The sequence below is a fragment of the Haliotis rufescens genome, unplaced genomic scaffold, assembly GCF_023055435.1.
Source record: "Haliotis rufescens isolate VD_foot unplaced genomic scaffold, xgHalRufe1.0.p SCAF_10, whole genome shotgun sequence".
Taxonomy (NCBI): domain Eukaryota; kingdom Metazoa; phylum Mollusca; class Gastropoda; order Lepetellida; family Haliotidae; genus Haliotis; species Haliotis rufescens.
This window is the reverse complement of record NW_025963780.1, coordinates 22,921,442-22,927,441: the sequence shown is the minus strand read 5'-3', so window position 1 is coordinate 22,927,441 and position 6,000 is coordinate 22,921,442.

Below are 6,000 nucleotides of genomic sequence, written 5' to 3'. Positions count from 1 at the left end.
AAGTTGACCCATACCCTGACCTTGACCCTGACCTTGACCCATGCCCCACCACTGAGCACACACCTGGTGAGAGGCGAGCCCAAACAGCACACACACAGCGACGACGAGTTGATGGACCATGGTTATTTTGGACTGACTGACCGAGTGAGAATGGCTGACCACTGATCGGACTCGGGTTATATCCACGGCTGTCGAGGTGCGGGGTCATAAATCTGTCCTAGGTGTGGGTCTTCCTCTTTCCTCCGTGACGTCAGAGTCTAATTACCAGCTTAATTGTCATTTGAAGCCTCGAGGGAACGTTAATTATTAATTAACAGACATACAATTACCCAATATGGTCTTCCCTTGTCAAATATTGTTATCAATCCGTATCCATGGGTTTTTTTAAGCAAAGGTATGCGTCTATGTCATAGAAATATGAAAATTGTATTTAATTGAAATATTTGTAAAATAATTTGTTTTTAATGTACATAAAATACTGATTTATGAAAGAAAATATTTCTTCCTCTAGTTTTACACACACGAAATTTTTCGCGAACATGTTTGAGGACCTGAAACAAGTGATGTCAAGAAAAATTTAATTAATATGATACCGTGCTGACGTCAAGCAAATATCACTGTTGACGTAATGTAGACATCATGACGACATCTGTGATGAAGTCACAGCAGGGATGACGTAAAGAAGGCAATACGAATTCTTTGCTACAGCTGACCATAAAGAGATCGTATCCAAACGTTATTTACCCAAAACATTAAGTACGATGTTAGGATATCACTTACCTGATTTCTACATTCTACATAATAAAATACAGAATGAATAGTGAGTGAGCTAACGTTTAACGTCGCATCGGCATTATTTCAGCCATATAGCTACCAGAATAAATAGTAAAATGGCACCTGAATATTTAGATGCAAGAAACACTGAATATTGTGATATGTATACGTACGGAATATGATTTTTTTAATAATTATTATTTATTTTTGCCAGCAGCATCTTCGTGCCCGCAGTAAAAGGGGACCTGCTTCCAATCAATATGATGTGTTGCAGAATGCCAGCTTCAACCTTTGTTAAGTACAGCAACCAAGATTCCGTAAGAACATAATATGCATGTCATCGATCCCAATTGCGTAGATCGATGCTCATGATATCAATCACTGGCTTGTCTGGCCCAGACTCGATTATTTACAGACAGCCGTCATATAGCTGGAATATTACTGAGTGCGGCGTTAAGCAACAGACCAGCCAACCAACCAATCATATCATATCATATCATATCATATCATATCATATCATATCATATCATATCAATTATTGACCGTTCATTATGGCAATATCATGATTTATTGGCCCAAGAAACTGATATTGACTAAGGTCAATAATTGTTTTATTACATAATTTAAAAAAACAAACACAAGAATATTTCAAATTCAACAATAATTGAATCAGATGTCACCGGAAGTCACAGGAGGTGATGAACGACAAGCCTTGCGTTACGCTCTCTCTGATAGGCTGAAAATATTTTTATCCTTTGAGACCGCAGGGCGGTACCACTTTTGATCTCTGTACGGCAGGGTGGGTTTCAGGGCGATACCATGTTGCGTTACGTTGACGTACGCATGACGTCCAGTAGGTCGTCTCTGGATAGGCATGGGCGTGTCTGGAGACGTCCTGATGGACGTCAGGCGAAAGTCAACGTAACGCAACATGTCAGTTTTTGGTTTTGTAATGTTACGGGTTGGAATCACTATAACTGCCAGAACGCCATCGCATATTCTCCCTAGAAGGGTCACTGGAAGGTATTACCGATGCAACATATATGGACTGGAGACTGAATCTCGACTCATCTGAAAACACTACATGAAACTATCGGCGATTCATCCATTTGCTTCGCTCTAAATACCAATGGCGTCAGGCTAGAAAGTGTCGAGATCTTAATGGCGCTGCAACATGTGGTCGCCGAGCATGAAGATTAGTTGCATGAAGACGATTTTTAATCGTCTGGTCAGTAACTTGAGGGGTGGTCGGGTAGCCAACTGGTTAAAGCGTTCGCTCGTCACGCCGAAGACCCGGGTTCGATTCCCGACATGGGTACAATGTGTGAAGCCCATTTCTGGTGCCCCCTCTGGTGACGCATGCAATAGCCCTTATGGTTCATCACGTTGTAGACAACATACCTCGATCTGATCACAAATACCGTATTAAAACATGAGTAGAGAGCTTATGTGTTACTGTGGCTCATGAAAATCTACAATTCTAACGGCTCAGCGATTTGATGACCTTTTAAAGCCAAGATCAAGAATGAACTCCCTACCCACGTGTATGGCGGAATTACTTATCGCTGGCTTTTCATAGCTGATCTTTCTTCAGACGACCAATCATAGTATTTATATTTCATGATCCCATCCGTAAGAGGCGACTAACGGGATCGGATGGTCAGGCTCGCTGACTTGGTTTATGCATGTCATCGTATCCCAGTTGCTTAGATCGATGCTCATGATATCAATCTCTGGATTGTCTGGTCCAGACTCAGTTATTTACAGACCGCCGACATATAGCTTGAATATTGCAATATTGCTGAGTGTGGCGTTAACAAAAACAAACAAACTGTTTCAAGACCTGAGGTAGTGACAAAACTCTCTACATTTGTGAGTGGACTTACATATATTATACGGCCTGTTACTCATCTCAGCCACTTATTCCACCCATTGTATTGCTTTTTTGTGATTGAAAACCTAAAGCTTATCGATTTTTCATTGATCTTGTGTGGCCACTTACTGATATCACAGTTTAGTTCTGTCCGTACCTATTTCTGGGTTATCCTTTGTAACTGAACTTGGGGGCTCGTCCGGGATCTGAATTAAATTTGCTGAAAATTCTTCATTTGTGAACAAATTGTTTTCATGCTACCCTCATTTTATAGACTAGAAATTGTGAAATCGGTAAATGAACACGCAAGGTCAATGAACAATCAATAACTTTTTCTTTTTTTTAACTTTTATTATCATCCAAAACTGGCTCCCACCGGAGATATCGCTTGGATTAGATCAAGCGATATCTACACTGTAGATATCGCTGCAATGAAATTACATCACATTGCTTTGCAGACCATTGTGACGTCACTGGTTACCATGACGTCACAATCAAATGACATCACTAATGGCTCTGCTACTGAAGTTGTTGGCAGTACTTTTTACACTGAAGACACTGCTAATTACTGCCTACAAATTGAAAAAGTTGGAAGAATGATGTTGGATGATAAATAAATAGAGACGTGACGGGGAAAAGGAGATATTATCACTCGTGGCTACGCCACTCGTGAAAATATCTCCTTTCCCCCCCGTCACTCGGTGAGAGAAACATGATATTTCACTCGACACATGAAATATCCTATTTATTATATACTTTTGGTGTAGTTGTCTTCAGGAAGATTAAATTATTTCATTACAAATGTAAAACCTTCAAGCGTAAATTCTCCCTACATAACACACATGGACGGTTTTCCACCCCCTGTAAGTACGACTAAAAATGTAGTTCCGTCTTTGCTAAATCTTAAAAAATATAAACAAAAGTAACCAAAAATATTTGATGTCACTAAAATTCTTTAGTATAAGTTTGGATATGATTATATACAAAATCAACTTCATCAAAAAATAAATTTCAAATCAATGAGACGGTTGTTCGAAGCGAAAGAATACACGCAATTCAAGTAACAAAATGGCGCTTTGCGAAACGTAAAGTATCGACTGACAAATCAGAAGAGAAATTCACAGTTTAATACAAATCATTTCCAACAAAATAACAAACGGTAAGAATCGGTACTAACTACATAAATGACCATCTGTCATTATATGACTTGTCAACGTTGAACTGACGTAAATCAACAGTTTGTGTACGAGCTGTCTCGTGTAGGCAACATAGTTCCGTCAACGTGTTATGTCACTGCAGTGAAATATCAGGTGTTATGTTCACTGCAGTGAAATATCAAGTGTTATGTTCACTGCAATGAAAATATCACTTTTCTCAACTTCAGAAAACTCAGTCTTTCACACTGAAGTATATAATAAAATCTCACCCTCGTGTCTTTTGATATGAAATATATCAACACTCGTTAATAAAAGTGGCAAAAGTCCTCGGCAAGCCTCGGAATTTTTCCACTTTTATCAACTCGTGTTGATATATTTGATATCAAAAGACACTCGGGTGAGATTCTCTATTTGTAACACTGTTTTAGCTTTTAGCTTTTGGTTTTAATTTCCGGTAGGACAGGACATGCTTACCCTTTTCGCAAAAACCTGGTGTCATCACTGATTTTCAGCGGTCCATTCACAGCTGTTTTGTCTTTTACGGCAAATGGAATCTCTTTCGTCGAACAATCAAGACTGATTATTCTCTATTGACATTTTGGGCTGTCGGGTAGCCTAGTGGTTACAATTTTATGCACGTGCATCTTCCTAACCAAAGGACTGTGTTTTGAGCCTTAAATTTGCATTGTTTCCGCAACTGTTTCAGCCCAGTGAGGTTTTCTCAACGTTGGTAATTGTTTAGTCAAATACAATTTTCAAGTGTACTTACTTTTGCCCGCCAGTATATATCCGGTTAACACACAATACACTAAGGTGCATTCTATGACTTGTTTATTTCCATTATTATTTCATTTATAAAGATTGTTCACTACTGGCCCGATTTATTTTGGTTTGGGGAACTTAACTATTTGTGCTTTCAAGAGTTATTTTAGGTGTGTGATGTTTAATTGGAAACTAGACAAATATACACTGGTTCTATTACTTATATACTTCGAACTTGACACCAAAGTTATCTATTTTTTTCGTTTTCAAGTAAAAAGTTGTTACATTTATTTATTTTTATTATTTTCGAACTTTCTGGTTCTTAAGGTCGGCGAATCCGTGAACAAAGAAAACTGTAAGGCCTAAAGCGTCCTGTGATCTAACCAAAATGAAAGCGAGTGGCTATATATTGAGTGTATATATTGCGCACGTGCCCTACGTGCAAAGTAAACAACCTATTTGGATCTGTTCTCGCATGTGGGCGCCCACTTTTCACATATCCGTCTCTGCACATTTTCAACACACCCGTGTCTACGAGCAGACGGCCGAAGTTCAGAAAAGTAAGAACCAGTTTTGTTTAGGGAGGCTACATTAATTGAACAAACACGACATTAAGTAAGGGTGATCTCTTTATTAATATATATGTCGCGCACACCAATCTGTCCACTCACAAAATGATAATGAGCTCATCAAATTCGGTATGAATTTTAAAAGGTAGTGATACGACATGAATGAATTCGTAGTTGGTGATATGTTTAATAGATAATAAATTAATATGCTGAATGAATGATAAATATATGTCAAAGTTATTGAAAGACTACATAAGTCCAGTCTAGAAGGAGAGTCGCATGTTTTGGGAGCCAGCGTTGTTTGAGGAGAGTCCACCTTGACCGAATCCTCCGTTCAGTCCTGAAGGGAGTCCCTGGTTCATTCCCTGAGACTGTCCGCCGCCCATTCCCTGGTTGAATCCACCTCCCAAACCGTTGTTGCTACCTAGGTTCTGCATGCCGAGAAGTCCCTGGCCGAAGAGCTGGTTCTGGGCGGTGAAAGAGGTGGTAGCAGGCTGACTGTCGAAGCCGATCTTGCAGCACAGAGGGATGACGTCCATGCAGGTGGAGCCAGAGATCTGGTGAGAGGGACACAGAGCCAGTCCACGGCCGGTCAGCTCCTCGAAGGACAGGTTCTCCACGGTCTCAGAGGAGGTGGCGGTCTGTCCCTGGTTGATGGTGACGGGGGTGCCCACGATGCCGCGGGGAGTACGGGACTGGCTCCACCAGGTACGGTCGGTCAGGATGTCGCCGAGAGCACGACTGGAACACACTTCTTCAGTGCGGGAGAATTCAGTGACGACCAACTGGAACTGACCTTGGAGTGTTGAAGCAGGGTTGGAAGCGATGACAGCTGAGAGACGCAGGCTACGGGCTCCACCGAATC